Raw genomic sequence first — 19,003 nt, 5'->3', positions numbered from 1 at the left:
GGAACTGTGATGCATCCTGCATACTGTTCTCCCAGAGAGGAGAGTCTGCTCACTCTTCCCTCCAGGGGATCTACTGTGGCCTCTGCCTCCTCATGTTGTCACTAGAGCTGGTTGTCACCAGGCTAAAGGCCTGCCAGTGTGATGTTGACCAATGCTGTCTCCGAAGTGTGAACATCTTCTTGCATTCTCACTTGAGAGGTCGAGCATCTCTAATATACACTGGCCACCTGCATTGCCTCTTGTTGGAATTGCATGTGTTTGTTCTGTTTCTGTTTAGAACACAGTGTTTCAAGATATTTTTGGACCACAGGGATGTGAAACCTTTCTCTGACTTTAGGTTATGAAAAATGATATTTCCATGTTGTGGTTTGTCTTTCATGGATTTTGATTATTATTATTTTTTTATTTTGTTAGATTATGTTTTGCCACAGGAAGAGCTAAGCATCTCCCTCCTGGCTCTGGTTTCACACATAGAATAGCAGTGCCTATCTCGAGATTATGCACATAGTTACTAAAAATATTCATTTTGTATATCTCATATTTAATCCACCTGGATTTCCCTTTGAAATAACCAAAATGCTACTTCAAGTAAAAAAAAAAAAAACACCAATCCCTTGTTAAAATATGAGAGCAGACACAAACAGCCACCTTTTGTATGATTTCATTGATAGGGAACATCCAGTGTAGGGAAAGACACACCGAGAGAAAGAGGATTAGGGCTTGTCAGGGGTTGGGGGAGGGAGAAAAGAGAATGTGTGCTTTGGATACGGGTTTTTATTTTGAGGAAAGAAACAGTCTGAAACTAGACAGTGATGATGGTTACACAGCATTGTGAATGCACTTAATGCTCCTGAATTGCACAATTTAAAATGGAAAAACATCTAAATTTTATTATGGTAAACTTAAAACATAAAAATAGATGGTAATCTAAATGACATGAAAGAAAACAAGGAAATGACAGAAAAAAGAAACAAAAATGATGCCAGGAGAAGGGAAGTAAAGTTCGGGTCTGAGAGTGGGTTGATTCTTAGAATTAGATGACAGTGTTGGTGGTTGCAGAGACATCTCAGCCCGTAGGGGTGGTGATGCCTGAATTGGCTCTGGGTCTCATAGAAGTATGTGTGTAGGTGCAGGGGGAGCTACAAAATCAGGCTCAGGGTCTCCCTGCAGGACTGGTAATGTAACCTGGTTCTAGGTCTCCTGTAGGGCTAGTCTTACAGTCTGCAAAGCTGGTGGGATGTGACACGGTCCTGTGTGTTTTGCAGGTGCAGGCTCGGGTTCCCGAGCAGGGTTGTTAGAATGGGACCCAGTCCTGGGTCTCCTGCAGGAGCCAGCTCAGGATCTCATGCAAGACCAGGCTCAGGGTATCCTTGTAAGGCTTGTGGAATGAGACCCCATCATTTTTCTCCTGCAGCAGCAGATTCAGGGTGTCCCTGCAAGGTTTTGCAATTTCACCCTGCTCTATAACTCCTGCAGGAGCAGGCTTGGACTGTCCCTGCTGGGTTGTTGGAATATGACCCATCTCTGATTCTCTTTCAGAAGCAGGCTCAGGGTCCCCCTACAGGGCTAGTCGATTTTGTTCCAGTCTTAGGTCCTTTGCAGGTGTAGGACTGGGGTCTCCCTTCAGGGCTGGTGAAATGTGACTCAGCTGTTGGTCTCTTGCAGAAACAGGCAGAATTTCTCCCTGCAAGCCTTGTAGAATGAGACCCAGTGCTGGGTCTCCTACAGGAGCATGCTCGGGGTCTACATGCAGGGCTAGTGGAATTGGACCTGGCTAATGGTGTCCCTGCAGTGCTGCTGGAATTGTTCCAATTCTTGGGTGTCTTGAAGGTGTAGGCTCTAAGTCTCCCTGCATTGCTAGTGAAATGTGACCCAGTTGTGGTTCTCCTGAAGGGACAGTCTCAGGGTTTCCCTGCAGGGCTGGTGGATGGGACATAGTCCTGGGTCTCCTGGAGGAGCAGGCTCATGTTGCAACATGACCAATCTCAGGTTCTCCTGCAGGAGTAGGCTTGGGGCCTTCCTGAAGGGCTAGTGGAATTGGACATGGCTCATGGTCTCTCTGCAGTGCCATTGGAATTGGTCCAATTCTTGGGTCTTTTGAAGGTGTAGGTTGCAGGCTGATAAATTACCTGTAGGGCTGGTGGAATGTGACATGGCTCTTAGTCTAATGCTAGAGCTGATTCAGGGTCTTTCTACAGGGTTGGTAGAATTGGTCCCAGGCCTGGGTCTCCTGCATGTGCAGACCATGGTATCCCTGTAGGGCTTGTGGAATGTGACTGGGTTTCTGTTTCCTGCAGGGGCAGGCTCAGAATCTCCTTGCAGTGTTGCTGGAATGGCACATGGTTCTGAGTTTCCTGCAACAGCAGGCTTATGTCCTTCCTGCATGGCTAGTTGAATATGACTCAGACCTTGGTCACTTGCAGGAGCAGGCTAGTTTTCTCACTGCTGGGATGGTGGAATCAGACCCTGTCCTGAGTCTTCTGCAGAAGCAGCTCCAGGTCTTCCTGCAGGGCTGTTGGAACATGACCCATTACTGGTTCTGCTTCAGGAGTAGGCACAGAGTCTCCTTGCAAGGATAGTGTAATTGGACCCAGCTCAGGGGTCACTACAGGGCTGATGAAATGTGTCCTGGCTCTGTGGTTCCTGCAAGTGTAGATTCTGTGTCTCCCTTCAGGGTTGGTTTAGTGGGACCCATTCCTGGGTCTCTTGTAGTAGTAGGCTCAGAGTCTCCCTGCAGGGCTGGTGGAATGGGCCCCTTCTCTAGGTCACCTGCCAGAACAGATTTGGACTCTGCCTTCAGGCTGGTGGAATTGGGCCTGTTCTTGCATCTCCTGCAGGAGCAGGCCTTGGTTCTTCCTGGAAGAATACTGTAATATGACCCATCTCTGGTTCTCTTGCAGGAGAAGCTCATGGTCTCCCTAGAAGGTTAGCATAATTTGTCCCATTCCTTGGTCCAAGGCTCAGGGTATCCCTGCAAGGTTGGTGACATGGGACCTAGTCCTGTGTCTCCTGCAGTAGCAGGTTCTGTTCTGTTTGCAGGGCTGGTGGAATGTGACTCCACCCTGTGGTTCTTTTGCAGATGCAGGCTCAGGGACCCCACCAGAACTGATGGCTCTTAGTCTCCTATGGGAGCAGGTGAGGGATTCCCTGGAGAGCTGTTGGAATTGGTCCCAGTCCTGGGTCTCTTACAGTTGCAGGCTCAGTGTCTCCCTGGAGGGTTTGTGGAATATGACTTGGCTGTGGGTATGCTGCAGGAGCAAGCCCAGTGTTTCCATGCAGGGTTGGTGGAATGGGATCTAGTTCTGGCTCTCCTGCAGGAGGAGGCAGGGGTTCTCCCTGGAGAGGCTGATGGAATTGGACTGGGATGTCTGTCTCCTGCAGGAGCAAGCCTATGGATTACCTGCAGAGCTGGTAGAATGTCACAACTCTTGTTCTTCTGCAGGAGCTGGCTCATATTCTCTGTGAATGGCTTGGTCTCCCCCAGGAGCAGGTTTGTAGTCTCACTACAGGGCTGGTGTTATGTGACCCGCACTGTGTTTTCTGCAGATGCAGTCTTAGTGTTTGACTGCAGGTTTGGTGGAATGGGACTAAGTTCTGGGTTTCCTGGAGTAGCAGGCTCACGGTCTCCCTTCTGGGGTATTGGAATGTGACCCAGTCATGTGTTTCCTGCCGAAGTGGCCTCAGGATATCCCTGCAGGGCTGTTGGAATTGTACCTCACTGTGTATCACCTGCAGGATCAGGTTTGTGCTCTCCCAGCAAGGCTGGCGTATTTGGACCTATTCCTGGGTCTCCTGCAGAAGCAGGATTTCAGTCTTCCTGCAGGGCTTCTGGAATATGACATATCTCTAATTTTCCTGCAGGATCAGGCTTGTGGGTCACCCAGCAAGGCTAGTGGAATTGGACCCACTTCAAGGTCTTAGTGCATGATTGATGGAATGGGACCCAGTCCTGGGTCTCCTGCAGAAATTGGCTCAGAGTCTTCCTGCAGGACTGGTGAAATTGGACCAATTCCTGAGTCTCCTGCAGGAGGAGGCCCTGCATCTTCCTGGAGGGATGGTGGAATATGACAGAGATCTGTTTCTCCTGCAGGAACAGGCTCAAGGTCTCCCTACAAGGCTAGTGTAATTGGACACATTCCTGGATCCATTGCAAGTGAAGGCATGATGGTCTTCCTACACAGCTGGTGGAATGTGATTCGGCTCTGAGTCTCCTGCAGGAGTAGGCTTAGGGTCTCCTTGAAAGATTGGTGAAATTGGACACAGTGCTGTCTCTCCTGCAGTAGCAGGCTCAGGTTCTCCCTACAGTATTGGTAAAATTGGACCTGGCTCTAATTCTCCTGCAGTAGCAGACTGAGGTTATACCTGCATGGCTGGTTGAGTGTGAAGGAACAGCAAGTCTTAATACATTGGCCCACTCCTGGGAAAAGGATAAACAGGGCTTGGTGCATGGTCTCTTGTATTGTCTGAAAAAGACCCTTGAGATGTGTTGATTCTGATGACCTCTTCCAAGAACTTGAACACTTTTAGAATCTCTGCCCATTCATCTTGTTTAGACTGAAGGACTCTGCCTTTCATCAGTTCTTGGAATAGAGATCAACACAAAAGGAAAGAGGGAAGAAAAAATTACCAATCTATCTGTTGCGAAATCAGCTGAAGACATTAAAAAGTTCTCTTGCAATGCACTTGTTTCTATTTTGGTGCAGTTAGAATTATTTCCTTATTATCAATTTTGGCCATTTAAATTAGAATACATATTGTTCTAGGCCTACTGGGGTTCATTATGCTTGGACGCTCTGTGCTTGCTGTGTTGAGATAGCCGGTTCTATCTTTGGTTTAAGAAAATTTCATTCTGATTTCTTCAAATACCTTTTCAAACCATTTGTCTTTATTCTTTCCATGTGGGATCCCTATGAGTCATACACTGGTATGTTTTCTCTTATCCCAGGTTTCAGTTGCACTGCTTGCATTGGTTTTCACTAGCTTTTCTATGTCGTGTTCTGACTGAGTTATTGCGATTATCCTGTTTTCTAAGTCATTTATTTGTTCCTGTGCATTATCTAGTCCGATTTGGACTGTCTTTAGCTTAGCTTTCTCACCATTGAGTTTTCTGATTATATTTGGCTCATCTAAAGTGTTTCTCTTTCCATTTATACTAGCCTGCATTTGTATTCATAGACTCAAGATTTCCTTCAGTGTTTTTATGTCCTCCCTTTTCAAGTCATGTTCTAGTAAATTTTGGGGGTCTAATACATTGGATGTTCTTTCAGGAGACTCCTGTCTTTTGAAAATTTGGAATAGTTCTTTTAACTTTATTATATCCCTCTATCGCTATGGGTTAAGGATTATCAGTTATCTATTATAGACTTGAACGGCTTTTGTAAGTGAAATCATTTCTGTGCACATTTAGTTTTAATGCTGTGAGGATTGTTTTTGGTATGTAATGATGCCATGCATTCCTTCTGTGTCTGTTGCCTGTTATATCTATGATTGCTACTGCGGTTTTTGTTGTGGTGAATATAACCTATTCTAGTAAAGTTAGCAGAGTGTCATTTTGGTTAAATGTTTATCATAGCTCTGACAGTGCTGGGACTACTAATTTTTGCTGGAATAGAGGTTTCCAAATGGTTTCTGGGCTGCAGGCTGGATATGTGGAGAGGGAATTGTTCCAATACACACTCATGAAAGTGCATTCGTCCTTACTGTTGCCACGGAAAAGTCAAAATTTTATAATGGGTTCCCTCAGGTTCTCTGCAAACAAAAACAAAAGTGGAAACAAATCTAATGATGTCACGCATTAGAACCTGCTGAAACAATCCTGCAGTGCCACAATTGGGTCCTTAGTGTAGTACTGGGTCAGCACCACAACTATAGTTGCATTAGCATGTGGTAGGCAAGGTTGATGGAAAGGCTTCAAATTCTCCTATTTTTCAGCAGATCTCTGCTCCAAGAACTTTTGTCAATAAGGCGTGGGAACTCAAAGGCAAGCATGGAGCATTTCAAAAACCTCTGCTTTGGACAATAAGAAATTTCAATCCTGCCTATGAAAGTTGCAGATCTTTTGGCTATAGAATCTTATTTCAACACTAAATTGCCCTGGATTCTAGAAACCAGATAAAGATGGCTCTGATTGAGACCATTTCTCCTTTATGGAGAAAATGAGCAATTATACTGTGGATGTGAAAAGGCTGTGACTAAGGCCCTGAGTTACTAAGCTAATCCACAACACATATGCCAGCAGATTTAATATTAAGAGAGGACCCAGGCAGATCTGTTCTCTAGATAGTACCAACCACAGCCCAAAACAATCTCCAAACCCCTGGGAATAAATTTGTGACATCAGCCACACCCCTAACACACAGATTCCACAGGCACTCCTAGCTCAAAATTGGCAGATGGAGTCTTGGTCTGGGAATCAATTGCAGAGAAATTTTGTGATTATTGCTTTCAGTTATGTCAATCAAACGTCCACTATGCACTCTTTTAACCCTCAGCGCATCGTCTTCCATCTTAAATGACCTGTCCACTTTAGAGTGTGCATCCCAGTAAAACACAGTTTCCCCTTTACTGCTCCTTCCCCCAAGGTCAGGTCCTGCACTGATTTCCATTCTCTACTTTGCCTTCTACTCTTTCCAGGTTATGTGAGAATTCTTTCTGACTTTTGAAGTAAGAGATGTTTGGCCATTATTCAGCAGGGATCCTGAGCCAAGGGCCGGGAGAGTGGATGTTTATCTTGCTGTATATATGGGAGAGAGTGAGCGAAGTTTGCACTGGTACTCTGCCAGTTTGGCATGGATAAATTAACACAATTTAGACATAACTCACAGACACTTGATCCTTATTTAGCTATTTTTCTCTATATCAATGGTGGAAGGATGTGTTCGAAGATTCCAAGTCTGACAATGTGTACGTACCTCCATTGTAGACTTTCAAATAGTTAGCAGAATTGAATTACATACTATGGGAAGTGTATCAAAATAAAGATATTTTAGAAATATACTAAATCTAACTACAAGACAGAGTTGCCATATTTAGGTAGCAGCTTGAAATACCCAAATAAGAAAAATACACAGAAAATATAAATTAGCAGCCAAAAGTCATGAAGGAGGCAGGTCAACACTTTTCTCTTGGTGCTTCCAACACTAAGAAAAACAATGAAATAATTCTTAGAATCATTAACAACCACAACCATGGGTTTCCATTGTTCATGTGGTGCCCTTTCCTAATAATGGCACATACTGGTCAATGTTGGCGATTCAAGGGGCAACATTACTATTTAGGAAAGCACAAAGAAACCCAAACAATGAATTTTTATATAGGCTTGGTTTCAATAGCACTTAGAGACATTATAGATATGAGAACACTGCAACAGTTTTGCTAGGCTATTGAGAATCATGTGCTCTTCTATGAAAGATGAGAATGTTTAATCATCCAATTATGTTGAGAAACACAATTAAACCTGACAAATATGGCAACCACATATTTGCACCTGGTACTTGACTGAAGGGAAAAGATGGTCCACAAAAAATGTGTCACTACATATCTATGCCAACAATTACACTTCATTTCAATAACAGAATTATAATAGTTACAAATACTGTTTTGAAAAACTGAGGATAAATAAATATTCAAATTCAGGCAAAGAATCCACTCACTTACAAAACACCCTTCACACCAAAGTAGATATAACCCCAGCATGATCTGAATCTGGGGGAAGGTCATCATTTCACAGTGTGAGCTAAGAATTCAAACCAACCTATTTTGGTCGAGAGTAGTTGACCATGGAGGAGTACACTGTTGTACAAAGAAAGTGAAGGTGGAGGAACACTGAATCTAGGAGGGTCTTCCTGTGCTCCTACTGGCTTCAATGCAGTTCAAGGGCTGATTCTCTGAAATGTATAACTGAGTGAAGGGGAGGGAAAAGCAAGTGCTTGAGAGCAAGGCACAACCCTGGGAAAAGGCTTACCAGGGCTTGGTGCTTGGTCGTCTGAGTGGTTTGTAAATGCCCTGTGGAACGTTTGGAATTTCAAGACATCTTCGAAGAACATGACAGCTTCTATCATTTCTACCTTCTCTTATGATTTGGATGGAAGAAATCTTGGACCCGTAATTGGAGCAGAGAATTAAGTACTTTCCTCAAGTGTACATTCACATTCAACATGTTACTGACAGTATCAACGAGGCTCAATATGTCCATGAATGTCTTCCAAGCTTGGTATCCTCTACAGCTGTTTCCATGCCAGTATTATTCATTGTAGCACAACAAATCTCATCAATGAGATCGCATTTCTCCTCAATCCGTGCAGCCAGCTTTTCGGCCAGATTCACTTCGTGTCTCCTATAAAGTCAAATTCAAAAGGATTGGGCAATTCTGAAAGTACCTCGGAGAATCACCAGTGAGGTGATGACAGGCATTTCTTCCACTGTCTGCTCTTAAAGGTTCTGGAAACTGACCCGTGACACAAGCCATTGGGCAGCAGCAGTATCTCGAACTTACACAGCTTCCCGGAACAGACTTAAGCCAAGCTCCACTGAGGGATGTGGCCCCTCCATCACACTGATCCACCAACAGAACTCTGCCCGGTTACCTAGGATCCACCAGCCACAACAAGCCTCGTAGTACACAACAACATTCCACCTGGAATCCAACAGGTAACTGCCATCCCCAAAGGCTGCTGCGTCTTGTCAGTGTTGGGGGAGGGGCTGCATCCGACGAGAGGTTCCTAAGGTAAATGTGATTCTACCCACTAGCGTCCCATGGGCCTTTCTTCTTCCCTCTTTACTTTGGTTCAGATCTGTATGCACAGTACCAACGGAGGGAAGTGTGTCCATTTTCAGTTGATGGTTTCACACGTCTTTAAACTTTCTAACAGTTCACAGCACACAGAGACCCAATAAAGGAAACGTATGTTCCTGTAATATCCGTACACCCGGAATACATATGCGTCGCCTGATTTCTGCTGAAACACCCGCACTCTCAGGACATGGATCCATTTGTTTCATGGGGGCTGAAATTCCAAGAAATGAAACCAACATCAATGTGCACTTTACTGTCTGTCTCTTTTGCACTTATTACCCTATTGCAGAGCTACTTGACTTTGTTATAGGCTTATACCATTTCTTATCTACGTAGGGTAGAATATGGCATTCATTCATCCTGTTGGAAGACTTGCAAGTCTATATCACGGAAAAGGACTCCATTGCCTTTCAAATCGGCATTTGGGTTAGGTCACGATATGCTCTTATGAATCAATATTTACGAATATAAATGCACGCCTCTGATTTCCGAATACAAGTGTGCTGAGTACATGCAAGCCGCAACACTGGGTCGATGAGTGCTGAATGATCCTTGATATCACCTTGAGTATTTACTTTTGAATAATCATGGTTCCCTTGGTAAATGTCAGCCAACCGTACCATTTTGGTGCTTGTTTGTTGGTTTGATTCTTTGTTCGTCTACATCCCGTTAGTTTTGCAAACACATCAGGCCATGAATTTCTCCGTTTGCTTCAGAGAGTCATATAAGCTGATTCACTTAAGAGAGTGCATCCAATCACCAATGATTTCCAGCTTCCCTCTCCCATCTTTAGGGTTTTGATGTCCTCCTTGCTTTCTTCTTGTTTCTTCTTTGCCACTCATGCTCTTCTTGCATTTCCAATAATGGTTTTCTTCTTTCCATTTCATCTTGCTGTTTTTCTATTCAGGGGAGTATTCTCAATCTTCTTTTTAGAAGAAGAATTGAACTGCTGAATTCTTTTAAGATTTGCCAGTCTGTGGAATTCTCTAGTTCTGCCGATATTAGAAATGGGGTCATGTGGCATAGGCTATCCTAGATGGCAACATTTTCCCATTCAGGATGTGATCTATGTCCTGGCACTCCTCCCTGTCCTGCAATATTGCTGCCGAGATATCAGCTGAAACCCCTCTGGAGATTCTCTTGTGACCATGTTGTTTCCTCCAGGTGCATTTTAAAGCACTGGGACGCTCATGAACATTGTTGATTTGAATCATACAGCTGCTGGTAGGTCTATTGGGATTCCACCTCCATTGGACACTGTGTACTTCCTGAATACGAATAGATGATTCTTTCTTGGCTTTCAGCAAGTTTCGGTCTGATTTTCCTACAGATAACTTTTTAGACATTTTTTGTTTTTTATCTCTTGCTTTTCCATCTGGGACACTTATGAATCATAGTTTTTCATGCCTTGTCTTACCCCACGATTCAACAGCAATGTTTTCATTGGTTTACACTTGCTGTTCTATGTCTGCATCTGACCGAGGGATTTCTGTTACCCTGTATTCACAGTCATTCACGCTTCCCTCTGCATTATCTAGTCTGCTTAGGACTGAATTTTAGCCCTGATATTATCTCATCCATTGAGTTTTCTGAAATTATTTGGCTCGTCTTTAAACTTTCCCATCCCCTTTTCTGGTACTCTGTCTTTTGTGATTCTGAGACATTGTTGCACTTAGTGATTGCCTCACCACCATTTTCAATACATGATCAGGTAGTGTTTTGCAGTCTAGATGTTTGAAAGCTTGTCTTTTGGGCCTTCAATCTCTTTGGAACTAAAAATGGAACTTCATGTTTCTTTTACAGTACTTCTTCACCTCTACTGTTCAGATAAAATCAGGAATCTAATGTAGACTTCTAGGGCTTTGTAAAGGGAAAATTTTAGACCCTCGTCTCTACACAGTTCCATGGGATTCCTGTGAGGACAATTTCTCCTAGACATTGATGCCATGTCATGTTCCTGTGTGTGTTGTCTGGTATATCTCCAATTGCTGGTGTTGAATTATTTATAATGAACAACCCATACTATTTTGATTAGCATAACTTCATTTTGATTATACTTATCTCACAATTCTGAAAGTGCACAGGACACTTCCTCTTGTGGAAATGAGGCTTCTAAAGGTTCTCAGCTCTGCATTCTGCTCTATGTCATTTTGGAGTGTTTCCAAAACAGTAAACTGAGAGTGCGCTTGTGCTTTGAAGTGCCACGGGAATGTCCCAATGAAAGCAGTTCTTCCCAGAGCTCTCTCTCTACAGAAACACCAGTGGAAGCACATCCATGGATGTCACACATCAGGGCCTGCTGGAATGATCTCGCAGCCCTACCTTGGTGTCCTCGGTGCCGTACAGTGCCGGTGCCATCCAAAATGTAGCATCCGCATTTGGGAGATAGTGCTGAAGGAAAAGCTTAATCTTCTCACACTGTGGTCTTGGACCACTCTTCCTTGTCCTCTCATCCTTGTGGCACGGGTGCACGAAGGCAACCACAGAGTTGTTGCGCATTCTGTGCCTCAAACCAAACCATAATCCCAGCCCAGGTTATGAATGTAGAAGATCCTAAGGCTTTTCATTCTGATATCAAATCTAAGGCCCACTGGATCCCTCAGACCAGATGCACGGTATCTCTGATTCAGGCCCACACGTGCTCTATTGGCAAAATGCCCAATTGAACCCTGGTCCTGCAGATGCACTTGGTTTGTCCATGGGACATATCGGTAATCGCAACCGCGCAACCAGTTTGGTTGCTTTATCATTGGTTCACAGTTCGGTTTGCTCTCTTGATTCGTCCCACCACATCCCACAACGCACTCCAGATCCCTGAGACTCAGCGTGTGCCATCATCCGAAGCCCTATCCCTCACAGACCGTTGCCTCTGCTACCTCAAATTTGGCAGCACGGATCTTGGTCTCAGAATCAACTGTGGGGATATTTTGCGCTGGTTTTTTTGAGTTCTGTCAGCCAAGCATCTGCTGTGCACTCTTGTAAATCTCAGCACATCACCTTCAATCCCATGTCTCCTGTCCGCTTGAGAGTGTGCGTCGAAGGTAAACAGAGTTTCACCCTTGTTGCTCCATCACCAGGGGTCAAACCCTGCACTGGTTTCCATTCCCTGCTTTGCCTTCTCCTGCTTCCAGGTGTCCTGAGGCCTCATCCTGTCTTTGGAAGTAACAGACCTCTCTTCGGCAAGTGTCCTGTGCCAAGGGCTGGGTGAGTGGATGTTTCCATTGCTCTGTACATGGGAGCGAGTGAGTGCAGGTTGCACTTCTTCTCTGCCAACTGGGCATCGATGAATCAACACTATCCAGATACATTTCACAGAAATGTGATATTTGCTTAGCTCTTTGTTTCTATACAGCCTTGGTGGGAGGGATTGTCCGAAGACACTTGTTTTGACATTGTGTTGATATCTCATTTGCAGTCTTTAAGAAGTTTAACAGAATTCATTTACATGTTTTGGGAGTTATACGAAAATTAAGTTATTTTTTGAAACACACTCAATCGACGTAGAAGCCAGACTTGTCAATTTTGGTAACATTTTGTCAGCTCTACGGAAAACCTAGACAGACAGAATGCAAACTAGCAGTCCAAACTTTTAAAGGGGTCATGTCAGCACTTTACGGTTGAAGCCTCCGAACCCAACAGGAACCATGAAATAACTATTGGAAAGATGAAATAACCCCCAACTTTGGATACACTTGTGCATGTGGTGCCCTTTACTCCCAATGACACCTACTGGCCAATGTTGGCATTTCAAGGGGTAACATCCCTCTCTAGGAAAATACAAGAGGAAACAAACCAAATATATACATTTAGGTTTGAATCCAAAAGCACCTAGAGGCATTATAGCTAGGACAACCCTGCTGCAGTTATGCTAGTCTATGGAGAACCAGGTGTTCTTCTATCAGTGATGAGAACAGTTAATCATCCGATCATGTTGGGTAAAGCCATTTAACGCAACCAAGTCTGCACCCCCATGATATAGTGCCCCCGGGGGCTTGACTCAAGTGAAAGACGATCCACAGAAGCTGTGTCTTTAATGTCATTGGCGACTTTTACTGTACAGTTCACTTTCTGACATGTACTATTTACCTATACTGTCTTGAAAAACTGAGGCCTAATACAGATTCAAGTTCAGTCAAAGATTCCCCTCACTTACCACACTCCCTTCACCCCAGGGAAGACATAAACACCACATTTGCTGAATCTAGCGGAAGGCCATCGTTTCTAGGTGTGAGCTAAGTATTCAATTCCTATCGATTTCAGCCGAGACTATTTGACCTTTAAGGAGTTCACTGTTGTTCACAGAGTGTGAAGCTGGAGGAACTCTGATTCTAGGAGGGGCTTGCTCTTCTCGTAATGGCTTCATTGCAGCTCAGGTACTGATCCTTCCAAATGGATGCCTGAGTGGAGGGGAGGGAAGGGCAAGTGCTTGCTAGCTAGGCCCAAACCTGGGGAAAGGCTTACCTGGGCTTGGTGAATTCTGGTCTGAATGGCTAGGGAATGCCCCTTGGGACGTGTGGATTCTCACGACCTCTTCCAAGAACAGGAGCGTTTTGATCATCTCTGCCATCTCTTCTCTTGCAGATGTCAGAGACCTTGGACCCGTTCTTGGAGAAGAGAATTGAGGAACTTCCTCAAGTCCACGTTGGCACTCCGTATGTTTCTGCCAGTATCAGCGAGGATCAATATGTCTCATGAATGTCTTTTGAGCCTGGTATCCTCTACAGCTGTCTCCACGCCAGTATTCTCCATTGTAGCAGAACATCTCTCATCCATGTGTTCGCATCTCTCCTCAATCCGTGCAGCCAGCTTTTCGCCCAGCTTCTCTTCGTGTCTCCCCTAAAGTCGACTTCACCAGGACTGGGCAAGTCTGAAAGTACCTCGGAGCCTCACCAGTAAGCTGATGACAGGCAGATCTTCCACTGTCTGCTCTTAAAGGTTCTGGAAACTGACCTGTGAACTCAGGTCTTTGGGCAGCAGCAGTATCTCGAACTTACACAGCTTCCCGGACCAAACACCTAAGCCAAGCTCCACAGAGGGCGGCAGCCCCTCCATCACACTGATCCACCCACAGAACTCTGCCCGGTTACCTAGGATCCAACAGCCACAACAAGCCTCGCGGTACACACCAACATTCCACCTGGAATCCAACCGGTAACTGCCACCCCCAATGGCTGCTGCATCTTGTCAGTGTTGGGGGAGGGGCTGCATCCGACCAGAGGTTCCTAAGGTAAATGTGATTCTACCCACTAGCGTCCCATGGGCCTTTCTTCTTCCCTCTTTCCTTTTGTTCAGATCTGTATGCACAGAACCAATGGAGGGAAGTGGGTCCCTTTTTAGTTGATGGTTTCACACGTCTTTAAACTTTCTAACAGTTCACAGTACACAGAGACCCTCTAAAGGAGACTTATGTTCCTATAATATCCGTACACCCGGAATACATATGCGTCGCCTGATTTCTGCTGAAACACCCGCACTCTCAGGACATGGATCCATTTGTTTCATGGGGGCTGAAGTTCCAAGAAATGAAACCAACCCCAATGTGCACTTTACTGTCTGTCTCTTTTGCTCTTAGTACACTTTGGCAGATCTACGTGCCTTTGTTATAGGCTTCTTACATTTCTTCTCTACGTAGCGTAGAATATGGCATTCCTTCATCCTGTTGGAAGACATACAAGTCTACATCACGGACTAGGAATCCATTTGATTCCAAATCGGCATTTGGGTTAGGTCACGATATGCTCTTATGAATCAATATTTACGAATATGAATGCACGCCTCTGATTTCCGAAGACAAGTGTGCTGAGTACATGCAAGCCGCGATACTGGGTCGATGCGTGCTGAATGATCCTTGACATCACCTTGAGTATTTTCTTTTGAATAATCATGATTCCCTTGGTATATGTCAGCCAACCGTACCCTTTTGGTGCTTGTTTGTTGGTTTGATTCTTTGTTGGTCTGCTTCTTGCTTGTTTTGCAAACACGTCAGGCCATGCATCTCTCCTTTCGCTTCAAACAGAGAGTCCAATAAGCTGATTCACTTAAGAGAGTGCTTCCAATCACCTATGATTTCCTGCTTCCCTCTCCCATCTTTAGCGTTTTGATGTCCTCCTTGCCTTCTTCTTGTTTCTTCTTTGCCACTCGTGCTCTTCTTGCATTTCCAATAATGGTTTTCTTCTTTCCATTTCATCTTGCTGCTTTTCTATTCAGGGGAGTATTCTCAACCTTCCTTTTAGAAGAAGTTTTGAACTGCTGAATTCTTTTAAGATTTGCCGGTCTGTGGAATTCCCTAGCTCTGCCGTTATTAGAAATGGTGGTCATGGGGCATAGGCTACCCTAGGTGGCAGCATTTGGCCATTCAGGATATGGTCTGTGTCCTGGCACTCCTCCCTGTCCTGCAATATTGCTGCCGAGATATCAGCTGAAACCCCTCTGGAGGTTCCCTTGTGACTATGTTGTTTCCTCCAGGTGCATTTTAAATCACTGGGATATTCGTGAACTTTGTTGATTTGAATCATACAGCTGCTGGTAGGTCTATTGGGGTTCCACCTCCTTTGGATGCTGTGTAATTCCTGAATTCGCATAGATGATTCTTTCTTGGCTTTCAGCAAGTTTCAGTCTGATTTTTCTACAGATACATTTTCAGACATTTTTTGTTTCTTTATCTCTTGCTTTTCCATCTGGGACTCTTATGAACTCTAGTCTTTCATGCCCTGTCTTAACCCAGGAATCAACAGCAATGTTTCATTGGTTTGCACTTGCTTTCCTATGTCTGCTTCTGACCGAGGGATTTCTGTTCCCCTGTCTTCACAGTCATTCACGCGTCTCTCTGCATTATCTAGTCTGCTAAGGACTGAATTTTAGCCCTGATATTATCACATCCATTGAGTTTTCTGATATTTTTTGGCTCGTCTTTAGACTTTCTCTTCCCCTTTTCTGATATTCTGCCTTTTGTGATTCTGAGACAATGTTGTTCTTCAGGGTTTTCCAGACCTCCATTTTCAACACTTGGTCTGGAGAGCGTTTTGCAGTCTAGTTGTTAGAAAGCTTATCTTCTGGGCCTTCAATATCTTTGGAACTGAAAATGGTACTTCCTGTTTCTTTTACTGTACTTCTTCATCTCTACTGGTCAGGTAATATCAGGTATCTAATGTAGACTTCTAGGGCTTTGTTAAGTGAAAATTTTAGACTCTTGTCTCTACGCAATTCCATGGGATTTCTGTGAGGACAACTTCTCCTAGACATTGATGCCATATCCTGTTCCTGTGTGTGTTGTCTGGTATATCTCCAATTGCTGGTGTTGCATTTGTTGTGATGAACATCCCATACTATTTCGATTAGCAAAACTTCATTTTGATTACGCATATCTCACAATTCTGAAAGTGCGCAGGACACTTCCTCTTGTGGAAATGAGGCTTCTAAAGGTTCTCAGCTCTGCATTCTGCTCTATGTCATTTTGGAGTGTTTAAAAAAAAGCAAACTGAGAGTGCGCTTGTGCTTTGAAGTGCCACGGGAATGTCCCAATGAAAGCAGTTCTTCCCAGAGCTTCTCTGTCTACTGAAACACCAGTGGAAGCTCATCCATGGATGTCACACATCAGGGCCTGCTGGAATGATCCCGCAGACCTACCTTGGTGTCCTCGGTGCCGTCCCGTGCCGGTGCCATCCAAAATGTAGCATCCGCTTTTGGGAGATAGTGCTGAAGGAAATGCTTCCTCTTCTCACGCTGTGGACTTGGACCACTCTTCCTTGTCCTCTCATCCTTGTGGCACGGGTGCACGAAGGCAACCACAGAGCTGTTGCGCATCCTGTGCCTCAAACCAAACCATAATCCCAGCCCAGGTTATGAATGTAGCAGATCCTAAGGCTTTTCATTCTGATTTCAAACCCAAGGCCCCCTGGATCCCTCAGACCAGATGCACGATAGCTCTGATTCAGCCCCACACGTGCTCTATTGGCAAAATGCCCAATTGGTCCCTGGTCCTGCAGATGCACTGGGTGTGGCCATGGGACATATCGGTAATCTCAACCGCGCGACCAGTGTGGTTGCTTTATCATTGGTACACAGTTCGGTTTGCTCTCTTGATTCGACCCACCACATCCCACAATGCACTCCAGATCCCTGAGACTCAGCGTGTGCCATCATCCGAAGCCCTATCCCTCACTGACCGTTGCCTCTGCTACCTCAAATTTGGCAGCTCGGATCTTGGTCTCAGAATCAACTGTGGGGATATTTTGCGCTGGTTTCTTTGAGTTCTGTCAGCCAAGCATCTGCTGTGCACTCTTGTAAATCTCAGCACATCACCTTCAATCCCATGTCTCCTGTCCGCTTGAGAGTGTGCGTCCAAGGCAAACAGAGTTTCACCCTTGTTGCTCCATCACCAGGGGTCAGACCCTGCACTGGTTTCCATTCCCTGCTTTGCCTTCTCCTGCTTCCAGGTGTCCTGAGGCCTCATCCTGTCTTTGGAAGTAACAGACCTCTCTTCGGCAAGTGTCCTGTGCCAAGGGCTGGGTGAGTGGATGTTTCCATTGCTCTGTACATGGGAGCGAGTGAGTGCAGGTTGCACTTCTTCTCTGCCAACTGGGCATCGATGAATCAACACTATCCAGATACATTTCACAGAAATGTGATATTTGCTTAGCTCTTTGTTCCTATACAGCCGTGGTGGGAGGGATTGTCCGAAGACACCTGTTTTGACAGTGTGTTGATATCTCATTTGCAGTCTTTAAGAAGTTTAACAGAATTCATTTACATGTTTTGGGAGTTATACGAAAATGAAGTTATTTTTTGAAACACACTGTATCGACCTAGAAGCCAGACTTGTCAATTTTGGTAACATTTTGTCAGCTCTACGGAAAACCTAGACAGAAAGAATGCAAATTTCTAGTCCAAACTGCTAAAGGGGTCATGTCAACTCTTTCCTTTTGAAGCCTCCGAAACCAACAGGAACCATGAAATAACTATTGGAAAGATGAACTAACCCCCAACCTTGGATACACTTGTGCATGTGGTGCCCTTTACTCCCAATGACACCTACTGGCCAATGTTGGCATTTCAAGGGGTAACATCCCTCTCTAGGAAAATACAAGAGGAAACAAACCAAATATATACATTTAGGTTTGAATCCAAAAGCACCTAGAGGCATTATAGCTAGGACAACCCTGCTGCAGTTATGCTAGTCTATTGAGAACCAGGTGTTCTTCTATCAGTGGTGAGAACGATTAATCATCCGATCATGTTGGGTAAAGCCATTTAACGCAACCAAGTCTGCACCCCCATGATATAGTGCCCCCGGGGGCTTGACTCCATTGAAAGACGATCCACAGAAGCTGTGTCTTTAATGTCATTGGCGACTTTTACAGTACAGTTCACTTTCTGACATGTACTATTTACCTATACTGTCTTGAAAAACTGAGGCCTAATACAGATTCAAGTTCAGTCAAAGATTCCCCTCACTTACCACACTCCCTTCACCCCAGGGAAGACATAAACACCACATTTGCTGAATCTAGCGGAAGGCCATCGTTTCTAGGTGTGAGCTAAGTATTCAATTCCTATCGATTTCAGCCGAGACTATTTGACCTTTAAGGAGTTCACTGTTGTTCACAGAGTGTGAAGCTGGAGGAACTCTGATTCTAGGAGGGGCTTGCTCTTCTCGTAATGGCTTCATTGCAGCTCAGGTACTGATCCTTCCAAATGGATGCCTGAGTGGAGGGGAGGGAAGGGCAAGTGCTTGCTAGCTAGGCCCAAACCTGGGAAAAGGCTTACCTGGGCTTGGTGAATTCTGGTCTGAATGGCTAGGGAATGCCCCTTGGGACGTGTGGATTCTCACGACCTCTTCCAAGAACAGGAGCGTTTTGATCATCTCTGCCATCTCTTCTCTTGCAGATGTCAGAGACCTTGGACCCGTTCTTGGAGAAGAGAATTGAGGAACTTCCTCAAGTCCACGTTGGCACTCCGTATGTTTCTGCCAGTATCAGCGAGGATCAATATGTCTCATGAATGTCTTTTGAGCCTGGTATCCTCTACAGCTGTCTCCACGCCAGTATTCTCCATTGTAGCAGAACATCTCTCATCCATGTGTTCGCATCTCTCCTCAATCCGTGCAGCCAGCTTTTCGCCCAGCTTCTCTTCGTGTCTCCCCTAAAGTCGACTTCACCAGGACTGGGCAAGTCTGAAAGTACCTCGGAGCCTCACCAGTAAGCTGATGAC

General features: G+C 44.9%; 1 protein-coding gene and 1 long non-coding RNA gene across 2 annotated transcripts in view; both read left to right on the top strand.

Moving 5' to 3' along the window:
• Nucleotides 1-13,556, top strand: part of LOC140692174 (uncharacterized) — a 59,204-nt gene extending 45,648 nt beyond the window's left edge. The window contains exons 18-19 of the mRNA XM_072956936.1: nt 11,926-11,998; nt 13,376-13,556. The gene's annotated coding sequence lies outside the window, so the exon portion shown is untranslated. The remainder of the gene's footprint in view (nt 1-11,925; nt 11,999-13,375) is intronic.
• Nucleotides 13,557-13,888: 332 nt separating this feature from the next.
• LOC140692137 (uncharacterized) lies at nt 13,889-18,858 on the top strand. Its single transcript, XR_012067697.1, has 4 exons — nt 13,889-14,021; nt 17,230-17,302; nt 18,401-18,471; nt 18,680-18,858. It is a non-coding gene; the product is annotated as an uncharacterized lncRNA (long non-coding RNA).
• Nucleotides 18,859-19,003: the final 145 nt, after the last annotated feature.

Source organism: Vicugna pacos, unplaced genomic scaffold (assembly GCF_048564905.1).
Source record: "Vicugna pacos unplaced genomic scaffold, VicPac4 SAC-SAT, whole genome shotgun sequence".
Lineage (NCBI taxonomy): Eukaryota > Metazoa > Chordata > Mammalia > Artiodactyla > Camelidae > Vicugna > Vicugna pacos.
This window is presented reverse-complemented; position numbering and strand designations above follow the sequence as displayed.